The sequence below is a fragment of the Myotis yumanensis genome, unplaced genomic scaffold, assembly GCF_028538775.1.
Source record: "Myotis yumanensis isolate MYYU_CA2020_CCGP unplaced genomic scaffold, mMyoYum1.0.hap1 SCAF_2, whole genome shotgun sequence".
Taxonomy (NCBI): Eukaryota; Metazoa; Chordata; class Mammalia; order Chiroptera; family Vespertilionidae; genus Myotis; species Myotis yumanensis.
Genome location: NW_027223753.1, coordinates 3,495,498 through 3,509,877, shown reverse-complemented (window position 1 = coordinate 3,509,877; position 14,380 = coordinate 3,495,498). Strand labels below are relative to the sequence as shown.

The 14,380-nt window shown below is 53.0% G+C and overlaps 1 protein-coding gene across 9 annotated transcripts in view; it reads right to left on the bottom strand.

The window, feature by feature from the left end:
* Positions 1-14,380, bottom strand: part of CAMTA1 (calmodulin binding transcription activator 1) — a 674,030-nt gene that overhangs the window by 567,836 nt on the left and 91,814 nt on the right. The window lies entirely within an intron of this gene.

Genomic DNA, 14,380 nt, shown 5'->3' with positions numbered 1-14,380 from the left:
CATGCTGCCTACCCATTGGTCAGAGGCCAAAATAAATGGCCGTGAGTGGCCGCCAGCTAGGACACTAGGTAGCGAGCGCTGTGCGTGAGTCTGCGTCACCCTACAAGTGCAGACCCATTCATTCCAGAGCTCATGCAGTGCTGTTACATACACCAGCATCAGGCGCTGTCCTGACACCAGACCCTCAGTGAGAAGGTCGGAGAGGGGCCCTGCCTCTGTGCAGCCGACATTCAACAGAACCCTCAGAACTGATCCGCTGTGACTGCTCGGAGCCCACAGGCTGGGTGAGCCCGAGTGGAGCCCTCATCCCAGCGCAGCCACTGTGCCCCTCAGGATGCTCTCGACAAAACAGACTATTCATTTGCCTCCACATCCGTCCTTGCCTGCTCCCATCCTCCCCTCAAGCACCCTACTCCACCTTCCAACCCCAACTCCACGCCACCTCACGAGCCTCGCCTGGTCCTCCCCCGCCACCTGTCCCGTCTGCACATCCCGCTCAAGCCTCCACCCTGGAGCCCGGACCTGGCACAGCACAGGCGAGGGGTCACAGCGACACGCTCACCCATAAGGCAACCTGAGCGTGGAATTCGGGGCAGGAAACAGTTGTTGGTGGAAGCCTCCAGGAAGAAGCTGATCAGAGTCTACGCTGGAGGAAGTCAGGGGGTGGGAGGGGAAGGGAGGGAGGAGCAGGTCCCCCGCCTGGCCAAAAGTTCCCAGGGGTCATGGAGGGGAGGGCACCCCAATGAGGCTGGAGGTACAGGGACCCTGAGAGGCAAGCAGCTCTGGGAGATCCCTCAGCAGAGCCCTGAGCAACCTGCTGAAGCAGGTGTCCAGCGCGGGGGACTCACGGGGAGCAGGACTTCCCCAAGCATCCAGGCCGGGGATGTGGGCCAGGCAGTGGCAGCCAGGTGAAGGCGAGGGGCGGGCCCAGAGCCCAGTGGGAGGAACTGGCCCCTGAAATCTAACCCTTGCCATCGTGGCCTCTGTCCCCAGGAGTGATCCCCCCACACGAGGAAGGACGGCGCCGGGGAATGGGAGCATGGCTGCTGTTCACTCAAGGCCGCACGCAGCACATTGAGGGCAGCAGGGAAGGTCAAATCTTGGGGTGTGGAGGACACGGGAGGGGCTGGGAAGGCAGCCCTGCTGGGACCTCACGTTGGTGGTGTGTGGGCTGGGTTCAAATCCTGCCCCTGGGATTTATCAGGGCTGTCAGGCCACATAACCACAGAGCCCAAGCTTCCTCCCTCCAAAGTGGGGACAGAAACCCTGCCCCACTGCCCACCTGGGGAGGTGGGAGCGCTCTGTGACACGGGCATGGTGAGTGGCAGTGGGCGGGGCTCAGCCCAGAGCAGCTGTGACAGCATATTCTCTGTGACCAGCTGCTGAGAGGGAGGCAGAGGTGGCCTGGGGCCTGGGAGAAGGCATCAGCCTCGAGGACTGGTTGGTGGGAGGACCATCCAGAGCACCTCCCAGGTACCACAGCCCTGCTGAGGGCCAGGACCCGCCTGCCAGATGGCCCCCAGGTAAGCCACCGCCTCCAAGGCAGCGGCCGAGTAACAAGGTCATTAGAAAAGTCCTGAGAAATGGACATTCCCGGCTGGGCTCTTCGTGTAAAGAGGGAAGAGTGGCCCCAGGACCCAGCGGGGAGACAGGCACGTGAATATTTCATTCGTGTCCCATTAGCCACACAACACGCATGTCCACACCCGGAGACTTGTTGGGAATAACGTCTCGTTCAGAAACAAGCAGAACCCCATTGCCTGGGAAGCACCCCAAAGCAGCCAGCGGGGAAGGACTTGACATTCCGGGTCATGGCCACCCAGGCCACTGAACTCAAAACCTGCTCAACAGGGACCCAGAGCCAAGCCACTGAGCTGAGGCATCGGAGCCGCCCACCCATGAGGCCCATGATCTGGGCCATCAAAGCTGTTCGCCCTGCAGTTACAGGCAGGACACGGGAGGGAGGGGCAGGGATTCAGAAAGGGGCGGGTGTCCTCAGCTGTCACTGTGCAAATCACTGTCACGTTCATTTGCTCGACAAACATTGCAGGCACCCAGTGTGTACCAAGCATCTCGTGTGTGCCAGGCACAAGGGGGATGCTGGCCACAGGGCAGGGAGCAAGCGGGCAGCAAAGGAAGCGGAGAGAAATGATACGATTTCACAGCACACGTTCAGGCAGTCCCGCTGTTCCCATTCTCCAGATGAAAACGCTGGGGGGAGCTCAGCCACAGACTCAGCTACCTCTCCCCTCCCCCAACCCGTTGCTGCTGGAGGCAAGACACAGAGCAGGAAGGGTCGGGAGGGATCGGGCTCTAGACCTGCTCTGCCCTCAGGCGGGACCACCGTTAGAGGTGACCACACACACAGGCAGCTCACTGTACAGGGGCGTTTCCTGGCTTTTAGACTTGTCACTGCCTCACTCTCCGCTCCTCCTGCTTGGTCCCCAGGAGGGCACGGGAGTCAAAGGCAGCGACAGCAGGCAGTGCCTCCGACAGTGGGCCTGCTCCCTAAACTCCTCCAGGACCCCTTACAGAGCCCGCCCGCCAGCCCGGGGCTGAGCAAAGGTCATCATCCACCTCCAAGGGGCAGAGGGCATCTGGCCTCCAGCGGCACCCCCCAATTCCCTCTCATTTGGATGCCGGCCAGGCGTGGAGGCCACGGGGTGTCTGAGAGGACTGCCTCCTCGCTGGCAGGTGTAAGCATCTCGGATGACATCCCGGAGGACAGCAATGGGGACACAGGTCCCTCTGAGGCCCATGCCTTGCCCGCCATTCGATGTCCTTGCTGATGACAATTGAAACAACGCGCCCCCAGCAGGTCTGGATCTGGAGCGGCTGGTGGCCCCGGGGCCAGGCCCAGAGCAACCACGGCTCCCAGAGACGCTCGGTGACAGGGAGCACACGCAGGCTCTGTAAACACAGGTGCAGGGAGGGCATGGCGACCCCCAATGGTGACAGCGGAGTACACAGCCGGTCACTCAGCACGTCCCCTTCAAGAAACAAGACCAGCAGTTGGCGAAGAAGAATCGCTTTTAGCTGACTTTATCTTTTAGCCTCCGATGCAGCAGAAACTTTTCTGGAGGAGGGTTAGCGCTGTGAAGTTGTGCTCCAGCCGGGCTGGAACGAGACACCAGGCTGCCCGCCCCCCAGACTTGCCGTGCAGAAGCCAGAAGAAGGAAGCGTGATGCCCGGCTATTGTCCCAAGATCGCAGCTCCCCTTCCCCACCCTCTGGTCAGCCGGGGCAGCCCCCCCGGCGGCTGTGCAGTCACCTGGATGTGACCTTGAACTAGGACCCAGCGGAAGGACCACACAGTGCCCTTTGATCGCTGAGTTGCCACCTGGGCCCTCCCCCAGGTAACAATGACTTAGGGCGTCTCAGCCAGGGGTCTGCCAGGACCCCAGGACCTGCTCAGTGTGCACACAGATGAAACCAGAAGCCAAGGGAGGGGTCCTGCTGACCCCAGAAGGGCGCCCTGTGCAAAGGCCCGTGCTGTGGGGTGAGCAGGCCAGGCTGGGCTGCCCTCGGGACAGTGGCTGAGGCAGAAGCAGGGCACCTCCTGGGCGTAGGCTAATGCCGGAGGGGACCCCAAGAGGACCGTTCTTTCTCAGAGCGGAGCCTGAAGGACGGGCCCTGGGAAGTCCAGTCAGGGGCGGTTCCCATGAGTCTCTGTGCACACAGATTAGCTGTACCTGGGTCACACTCGGAGTGAGAGGTCAGCCCCGGGCGGCAGGTGACCTGACTCCCCCTGGGGGCCACCCCACCTGTGGATCACCCCACCTGCTCCACTCATATCCACATTGCAACTGACAGGCTCCCAACCTTACTGACTCCTTGGACTAGAACCTTCTGCACCCGTCTCCCACACATCCAGGCCTCTGCCAGGGGAGCTACCCACTCACTGTCAGGTGGCCCGTGGGTCTGCTGTAGGCCCACCTCCGGGTGGAGACCCCTTCACCCGAGAACTGCGCCCACAGCACCGAGCTGGGCCTTCTCCGGCCCTGAACTTCCAGGCACTCCTGCTCCCACCCCCGGCAGGGGCCAGCAGCACCTCCCGTGTGGTTTGGGCAGTGCTCAGGGTGAAACGATTCTGCTTAGGAAGCACGTCTGTCAGTTCCTTGCACTGCGCAGCGGGGCAGGGAGGGACACTGGCCTTGCCCTGTACCAGGAATTAACCGGGAAATACTCTACCCGAATGTGGACTATCAGTGACTTACCAGGTGTACCAGTTAATAATGCGGATTTTTTTTCAATAGATGGAGTTACACATATGTTGATATATATGCAATTTGATATGTATGCTATTTTGTTGTATTGACAGCAAGCTTCAAAACTTCATGTCAAATTTTGTGAAGGTGTTAACATCATAGATATTTTTACACTTAAAAATATCGAATTTCATGCCAAAAAAAGAGCATTTGCAGGAAGTTTTAATTCATTACTTTATTTTGAAGAAAAGTGCTGCTGAAAGTTATCATATACTTCGGGAAGCTTATGGTGAACATGCTCCATTTCAAGATACTTGTGAACACTGGTTTAAACGCTTTAAAGGTGATGATTTCGATGTGAAAAGTGATGATTTCAAAGTGAGAGACAAAGAACGTCCAGGTCAACTGAAAAAGTTTGAAGACCAACAATTACAAGCATTATTGGATGAAGATGCATGTCAAACTCAAAAACAACCTGCAGAAAGATTAAACGTTGCTCAGCAAACAATTTCTGATCGTTTACAAGCAATGTGAAAGATTTTAAAGGAAGGAAAATGGGTGCCACATAAACTGAATGAAAGACAAATGGAAAACCAAAAAGTCATCAGTAAAATGTTGCTTCAACGGCATGAAAAAAGTCTTTTTTGCATCGAAATGTGACTGGTGATAAAAAGTGGATTTATTTTGGGAATCCCAAACGCACAAAATCATGGGTTGATCCAGGTCAACCATCAACATCGACTATAAGGCCAAAATCGCTTTGGAAAGAAGACAATGCTCTGCGTTTGGTGGGATCAGGAAGGTGTGGTGTTATTATAAGCTTCTAAAACCAGGTGAAGCCCTATCGGGTTTGGCTCAGTGGATAGAGCGTCGGCCTGTGGACTGAAGGGTCCCAGGTTCAATTCCAGCCAAGGGCACATACCCAGGTTTCGGGCTCAATCCCCAGTGTGGGGTGTGCAGTAAGCAGCTGATCAATGATTCTCTCTCATCGTTGATGTTTCTCTCTCTCCCTTTCCCTTCCTCTCTGAAATCAATAAAAATATATATAAAAAAATAAAACCAGGTGAAACCGTTAATACTGATCACTACTGACAACAAATAATCCATTTGAATTAACGCTTTGGTCGTAAAACGACCAGACTGGGCCAGAAGACATGGCAAAGTAATTTTGCTTCATGATAACGCATCATCCCACACTTCAAAAGCAGTTAAAGACACGTTAAAAGATCTTGCCTGGGAAGTATTAACCTACCCGCCATATTCACCAGAACTTGCTCCTTCAGATGACCACTTGTTCCGATCGAGGGCACATGCACTTTCTGAGCAGCACTTCAAAACGTACGAAGAAGTGGAAAATTGGGTCTCTGAATGGTTTGCCTCAAAACAAGAAAAGTTCTATAGGGATGGTATCCACAAATCACCTGAAAGATGGGGAAATGTGTAGCTAGCGATGGACATTACTTTGAATAAAGCACTTTTGATGTTTCTCTTGAAATTATTGTGTTTTCTTTGATTACAAAATCCGCATTATTAACTGGTACACCTGGTACTTCACGTGCCGTTCATGGCAACTATTACAAGCCCCACGTCCTCCAGTGGCCACCCAACAGCTCACTCAGGTGACCAAAGTGCGCTTCCCCGAGGCCAGGAACTCCTCATTTTCCCGAGAGGAGCCGCGGCCAGTCCGCCTGCTGAATCCTGCCTCCACCGAAGAAGCGGAAAGGGCTGTGATAGGAAGTGACCAGGCTGCTTGTGGTTATTACTGTGCTTTACCGTGTTATGCTTTGATTTGGTGCCTTTTAATTAAATTTAAATTGATCCAGCAGTTCCAGCAATGACTTCTCAATACTCATGAGATTCTGAAGATGCCGGAATCTGGCGGAATTCATACTGCACACTCACCTGTCAATAACAGCTGCTGGTGAAAGCCGCACACGGGCGCCACGTGTGGCCTGTCCCCGCCCCCCTCCCCCCCAGCTGTGCAGGGAGGCCAAGCAGGGCCTTCAGGTGGCTGTTGGGTGCGGCCTCACCTCCCCACACCCCAGGGTCCCTGAATAGGATGTTGTCAAAGTTAATCAAAGTGTGTTTTTATTTAACAAATACTATTTCATATATATATATATATATATATGTAATTAATTTCAGGGAGGAAGAGATAAAAATATCAATGATGATATCATTGATCAGCTGTCTCCTACATGCCCCACACTAGGGATGGAGCCCACAACCTGGGCATGTGCCCTGACCAAGAATTGCACTATGACCTCCTGGTTCATAGGTCGACGCTCAACCACTGAACCACGGGCTCAAAGTGTATTTTTTAAAATTGTGTGTTTACTTTTCCAACTCTACCACAAGAAAATAAAATGAACTCGGACTATGGTTCCAACTATCAGCTCCAACTGCCAGGCCTGGGAAGGGAGACAGGGCCACTGTCCTGGGCTGGGATTGATTGGGCGAAGCCGGAGGTGAGCGAGCTGCCATGTCACCGGCACAGAAGCCTTTCCTGGGAAGAGCACTCAGCCCTCACTTCCAACACGGAGCCCAGGTGAGCATCTGCGGGGCGGTGCCGGCCGCCTGTGCCAGGAAGCAGGTGAGCTGTGGGCAGCCCTGGGGAGAGTGAGACAGAGGCCTGGCACCAGCCTGCCCACACAGAGAGCTGGGCCTCACTGGACTCTGGATGCCCTGCACCGGCCCCAGGCCAGGGCTGTGCTGTTGGCCGGACAGTAAAAGCCCCTTCCTCCGACACAGCCTCCGGTACAGATGATACACAGACAAGGAGATGACAGGCCAGCAGCAGCGGAAAGGCCTGGGAGAAACCCAGCAGGCGGAGGCAGAGTGCGCTTCAGGGAGGGCGGTGAGGAAGCCAGGCGGTGGGTTGTAGGGGTGGGGGTGGGGTGGGAGGGGGGACTGAGCAGAGCAGAGGGGACATGACTCGGTGAGAACTGTCTGGAGCCCAGGCAGGAGGCGCAGCAGGGCACAGGCATGGGGAACAGGACGCTGAGCCTGGGGTCAAGGAGGCCTGGGGAGGTACCTGAAGTGTGGCGGGGGGCGGGGTCTGAGCCAGGTGTGAGGAGGCCCACACTGGCCCCTGGGCAGGGGCACAACAGAAGGGGCTCCAGGGGCTCTCTCTCTCAGAAGCCAGGGCCCCAGGGTCCAGCTGCGTGGCTCTAGCCCGGGGGATGGCACCCATCACAACCCTCTCGGTCACCGATGTCTCACCGAGAGGTGCTGCGTGCTCCCTGTGGGAGGAGGCACAGGGGCCTCCAGAGGCGCCCCGCTTCTGAAGGTCACGGCAGCGGTTGGACGGAGCCCAGGCCTCCTCAGCCGCCACATTTGAAGCCTGCCCTGAGCACGCCTGGCTGCAAACAGCAGCGCCTCGCTGTCCTTTAAAGTCTCTGCACCCCCCTCCCCCACCAACATGTGGGAGCTGGGGGGTGGGGGTGGGGCGGGCAGGAGGGCACGGCTGAGGCTGCAAGTTCCTCCCTCACTCTCCTTGCAGCGTGAGCGTGAGCGCCTGGAGGGCAGGGCTGTGTCCCAGTGCTGTCCCAGAGCCCAGGTGTCTGGCGACTCAGCAAACAGTGCTGACGATGCCGCGGCCCCAGGGCACCCCCACGCCTCCTGTCTCACCAACCCAAGGGCAGTGGAAACCACACGCCGGGTTTCCACAAGGCAACCCAACCAAAGGCAATGAGAACGGACAGATCACAAACATGTGAACACTGACACCGGGCAGTGGTGTCTGCAGTGGAGGCAGACCCCCTCTCCTGAGGCCCGGGGACCCTGCGGCGACAGGGAGGCCGTCTGGAGGCCAGGCGGGAGGGTTAAAGACGCTGGCCGCCTGGGCCAGGCGGGAGGGTTAAACTTCGCTCTCCTGCGTTTTCTGATTTACTGAAGAAACCTGCCCCGGCCCCAGGCAAATAATAACTATGAAAATATTCACACAGCACCTTCCACTCTCACTCCCTTCAGGGAAAGACTGTCGCACTCAGAAATGAGGGGGAGGGAAAATTAAATAAAACGTACATTTAAATAACAGCCACAGCGCGGGGATGGGAGGCGCAGATTTCTGAGCCAACTCCAAATCCGTGCCGCTCTGATTTGCCTTTGAAACAATCTCACTCTGCCTTCTGTTGCTTAAACAGTAATTATTAAAGGCATCAATTAAAACGCCCAGCCTGCCGTTCTGCGGCCGCGGTCCCTGGCTGTCTCCAGCCCTGCCTGCAGCCCCTGCCACCCTGCACTGTGCCAGGGGCAGGGCCGGCCAGAATCGGCCTCTTCTCTGGCTCCACGTGCCACGTTTTCAGGCTGGAGTGGGCGAGCGGCTCCTGACATGAGGCTCTCCTGCCACCTCCAATTAGCCTTCAGCCCAGACCCAGGCCGGAGTGGCATCAAGCCGCCGCCTCTGTCAGCATCGGCACCCCCCCTCCCTGCCCTCCCCAGGAAGAGGACCGCCCTGGATCAGATCGCCAGGCCCATTTCCACATGACACGAGAGAGGAAACCCCTCTTCTTAGCATCCGGATCACAGAGTGGTCCTTCCTGGCTTGTCAGGAGGGATCGAGGGCGGCCTGGGGGACTCCCATGGCCAGAGCGGAGACATTTGCCGGGCCAGGGGGGCACCAGCTCGCATCCCTGGGCGCCTGGAGGAGCAGGGTTGGCGCCGCTCCGGGGAGGGTTGGCTGGTGCTCCCCAGGCTGCAGCAGCAGCCACTCTGCACCTCATAACCCTTCACTGAGCATCTTCTGTGTCCAAGGCCCTGGGTCTGGCCCCAGAGCACATGAGAGATGCAGGTATTGTCCCCAACATGTAACACACACACATCCACAGGTTATTAATAAAGCAATACGCCACATGCCACATGACAACAATCCATTGTGCGGGGCAGCAAGTATAATACCGAGGGAAAACTGAACTGAAACCTACAGGGGTCCCCATTACCCGGGACGAGCAGAAGGGACAGGCAGAGTTTCACTGCCACGCTAAGGAGCTGAGGCTTTCTCCGGCCGAGCGGGGTCCCTGACAGCAAAGGTGGGTTGCAGAGACAGGAGGAACAAGGTGGGGAGACCCAGGAATGACTGGGGGGTCATGAGGGCCCACACTGGGGCAGTGAGGGGGGCAGGGAGAGAGAGAGAGAGAGAGAGAGAGAGAGAAACATTGATGTGAGCAAGACACATCAATTGGTTGCCTCCCCAACACGCCCCAGGGATTGAACCTGCAACCCCTCAGTGTGCAGGCTGACACTCTAACCACTGAGCACACCACCCAGGGCTCAAAGCTGAGTTTTTAAAGATACTTTTATTAAAGTATAATTAGCAAACAATAAAAAGTACAGACCTTAATGTGTGCAGAGTACTGACAGCTACATACTCCTGGGTTATCACAACCCCAGATGGGAGGCAGCCCATTTCCTGCGCCCAGACACTTCTGCTCTTTCCAGCCGTCTCCCTCACTGCCCTCAGGAGACCACTTTGATCACCGCAGATTGGTTGCATGAATATGTACCGGTGACCTTAACAACCCAGGCCTGAACTGTGCATGACCACGTACATGTGGGTCTTTCCAATAAATGCCTGTTTGTGATCTGAGGCAGGGCCGGCTGTAGGTGTGGATCTACAGGCCACTTTATATAGGCAACCTGGGCATTCTCAGGGTTCGTATCCAAGGGCGTCCTGGAACCCACCCCTGCAGATGCTGACGGACAACTAAATTTTGTGGGAGTCAAATACTGTATGTGGACTTGACTGTGTGGGGGAGGGGAAGGGGGAGGGGGAGGCGCCCCTAACCCCTGTGTTGCTTAAGGGTCAATGCACTTCTGTTTTCGAGATCCCTCCATTGGTTTGTATCAGCAGTTCATTCTCTTTATTGCTCTGTAGCATTCCATTGGGATCGTTTAACCATTTTTCAGATGATGGACAGTTGGGTCACTTCCAAGCTGGGCCTCTATATAAACATTCCGTGCAAGTTCTCTTGTGAACATAGATTTTCATTTCTCTAAGGCGAATACTTAAGAGTGGACTTGCTGGATCAGATCATAGACGTTCAACTTCACAAAAATGGCCCAACAGGTCTCCAAAGAAGTTACGCCACGTCATGCACCTACCAGTCGCCCCACAATCTCACCGATATTTGATGTTGGTGGTTTTTCATTTCAGCCATTCCAATGGATGGCATCTCCAGTGGTTGTAATTTGTCCTTCCCTGATGAGTGATGTTAAGCATCCTTCCACATTTATTGGCCACTCATAGATCTTCTTTTGTGAAGTACGTCTTAAAAGTGTCTACACATTCTAACAAAGATATATAGTTGTGTAATCACAATAATCAAAATATAGAACATTGCTATCACCCCAAAAAGTCCCCTTGTGCCCTTCCGTAGTTAATTCACCTCCACCTCCAACCCTCCAGCAACTACTGACCTCTTTTTTACTTTTCTGGAATGTCACATAAATGTGACCAGGCAGTGGTAGCCTTTGAGTCTGGGTCCTTTTCGCTAAGTGTAGTGCACGGTGAGATGCAGTCACACCATTTCTTCCTTTTTACTGCTGAGTAGCGTTCCAATGAAGTTGTTGATTCCCTCACCAGCTGAGTGACATCTGGGTTTTCAGCTTTTGGAAATCATGAGTCAAGCCACTGTAGTCACTCAGTATGAGTTTCTGAATGACCGCGCTTCTCACACCTAGAAGCGAATTGCTGGGTCACACTACACAACAGATTTAAGAATTTTCTTAAGACTAGGTTTATAAGAAACTGTCAAACTTCTTTCCAAAATGGATCCTGCATTCCATTCCCACCAGCACAGAGGAGCTGGTGATATCAGGGTTTTATTTGTCTTGTTTTGACGACTTTCTCATATAGGTGTGTACCGGCATCTCTCTGTGGTTTTTACTTTCATTTCCCTGGTAACTAATGATGTTAAACATCTCCCTGCTTAGTTGCCATCTGTACATCTTAAAGTGTCTATTCAAGATCTCTTGCCCATTTTTAAAGTGGGCTGCTTGTATGTTATTAAGTTTTAAGAGTTCTTCATATATTCTGCATACAAGACCTTTCTTAGACATACATTTTGCAAATGTTTCCTCCCACACTGTGGCTTGTCTTAACCGTATCCTTGGAAGAGAAATTGTACATTTTAATGAAGTCTGAAATCCTTCTCTCTCTCACGGATTGTGCTTGTGGTATCTAAGAAATCTTTGTTTATTCCAAGGTCATGAAAACGTTCTCCTGTTTTCCAGAAACTTCACAGTTTGAATCTAAACTTAGATATATGTTTGGTCCATCCCCATGAGTTGATTTTTGTATACGGTGCAGGGTGTGGGCTGAGGTTCATGGGTTCTTGCGTATGATATCCCGTTCTTCTTGCTGTCCAACTGGTCCATTATGATTTGTTGAGAAGAATGTCCTTTCTCCAATGAACCGCCTTGGCACCTTTGTCAAAATTCACTGAACATCCCCATGTGGGTCTCCTTCTGGACTCTCTATTCTGGCCCCTTGATCTGTGTCTATTTTTTCGCAATTCTACAGTCTTGGTGATTGTAGCTTTAGGGGAAGTTTTCAAAATCAGACAACGCCATCGTCTGTCTAGCTTTGTTCTTTTTCAAAATTGATTTGGTTTGCCCTAGTCAGTTTGGCTCAGTGGATAGAGCGTAGGCCTGCAGACCGAAGGGCCCCAGGTTCGATTCCAGTCAAGGGCACTTAACTTGGTTGCAAGCTCCTCCCCGGCCTAGCCACTGGTCAGGGCACGTACAGAAGGCAACCAATCGATGTGTTTCTCTCACATCCATGTTTCTCTCTGTCCCTCCCTCTCTCTTCCACTCTGCCTAAAAATCAATGGGAAAAATATCCTCGGGTGAGTATTAATAAACAAACAAAAAAAGATCTGCTTTTTCTAGGTCTTTTGCATGTCCATATAAAGTTCATAATCAGCTTGACTAAGTTTTGACTAGGATAGCACTAAATTAGTAAATCAAATTAGGAAGATAAACATCTTAACATTGACTCTCTCGATCCATAGTACAGCCCTCCATGTACGTGGATTTCCACATTTCTCGCGGTAATGTTGTACTTTTCAGTGTACAAAACTTACAGATTTACTCAGTTTAATCCAAAGGTAGTTGATTTTTTGAAGCTACTGCAAATGGTACTGACATTTTAATGTCATCTTTTTTTTACTAATTTGTAGAAATACAACTGACTGCGTATCTCAGAGCCTGGTCGAAGCCACTTGTTCTTTCAGGTGGCATGTGTGTATAAATCCCCAAAAGATTTTTCATAATCATGTTGTTTGCAAATAATGGTTGGTTAGATTCTGAATTTAATTTGTCTGAAACTCCAAAAGCTAGGTGCTTTGCAATGACTGGAAAGTGTCAGAAATTTCAGGAAAGAAAAAACACCTGGAGAGAATCACTTCGATTGCACAAGTGGACATGGTGACATCTTGAGCTCGGAGGTGTAGATCCTCTTCCTGTTGGATGAACACCGTGTTCCAGGGGTGACAGGAGGCTGTCTGACTGCGTGGCAATGGTGCCATCGTCGGGGACTCTGGTGGCTGTGATAACTTAGTTTCTAAGTTACTCCTCCACGGCAGCTCCTTCTCCTAAGCGCACGCAGCAGGTGTTCTGGTGTCTTTAGCCTTTAATATCCGGGTATGTGCCATAAGCTTCCGGTCATAGGATCTCTCTTGGCCTGGTAAACAGACTTTGGGTCTCACATGTACTTTCCAAATAGCTCTCGGTTTCATCCATGGGGCTGTGCAAAGGTCTCCATTCTAGGCACTGACAATCCAACAATGACACACACACAGCAGTGTGTGGAATGTGAAAACCAAAGACCCTTGTTTAACAGGGAGTCAGCCACGTCTATGGCTCAGTCAATGAATGCACAGAACTAGGGAGCAGACCGACGGATGAAAGACTTGACAAGGGCTGAGACTTCATGTGTATTTCTGCCAGCCTCTGACTCACTCCCATCCTGCCACCCTCTGGAATCTGACCCCGGTCCTCAGTCACATCTATGGTATCACCCAGGATCTGTGGAAGTTAATTACTGCCTCCATCACAAAAGCCAAGTAATTATTTATCACACCAGTGTGTTCGGCCCAGTGGTTTCAGGCGAGACTTTTTTTATTAGAAGGTAGTAAAACTATGCAGGGTTGGGCAAAAGAAGGTGTATGTGCAACACAGTTTATCCTCATATTATTAATTACTGTGTTGTTTATTACTGTAATATTTTCCATACAAACCATTGTAAACCTACCCTGGCCCCACCCTGTACATGTATGCGCGTTTGTGTGTTGTCTATATAATTTTTTAACGGAAAAAGAACTCCAGAGCCCCACTGTCGTTCTATCAAATGCAAGGCAAGTGATTGCTGAGTTTCCCATTATGCTTGCCCTTAAATCATACTGTTCGGTCTGGTTGTATATCTAGCCCTACGGGGAGTTGTGCAAAGGCATATATTTGGCAAGCTTTCAAACCCCGGCTACAAAACATGTGCTGAGGAAAATGATTCAAAATATTAAGAAAGCAGTCATTTATTTCAGGACGCCTGTTCACGTGAGACAATAAGCTGCTTCCCAGAATAGGCGCCATCCATCAGGACACCACCACATGCCGGCACGTGCTGGCGGGGGCCTGCCTCTCAGCCGTCACATGCAGTGACGGCCATTCATCACCCGCAGTGCGTCCGGGGGACAGCAGCCGCCTGGCACACCTGCAGGATGGCGCAGGGCCCCACCCCAAGAGGCACCCAGAGCCCTGCTGGGTCCCCCTCCACATCTGCATGAGAGCCCGCGGGGCACAGAGGGACAGAGTCAGGAGCACCTTGGGGCTGGTCTGCAGCATCCATTTCTCTGTCCAAACAGAACCAACCAGGGCTCTGGGTCAGCCAGGTACCTGCCTGGTTCGCTATGTGAGGAGCGGTCCCGCCAGGAGGCAGGAGAGACGGGCCAGCGGAAGCAAAGGAGATTTAGTCCCTCCAGAGCGGCCCCTGGAAACCCTGTACCCCTGAGGGCCACCACAGGCCAAGTCCACCTAGGACTGTCCCCAACCCTGGCCTCGGCACTCACGTCCATGAGCTTCACCTCATCTGCCTGAAACCCGGATTGTAGCATCTCCTTCCATCACTGAGGAAGGCGCACAGGTGGACTCATAAAGTACACTTATTGCTGGTTTTCT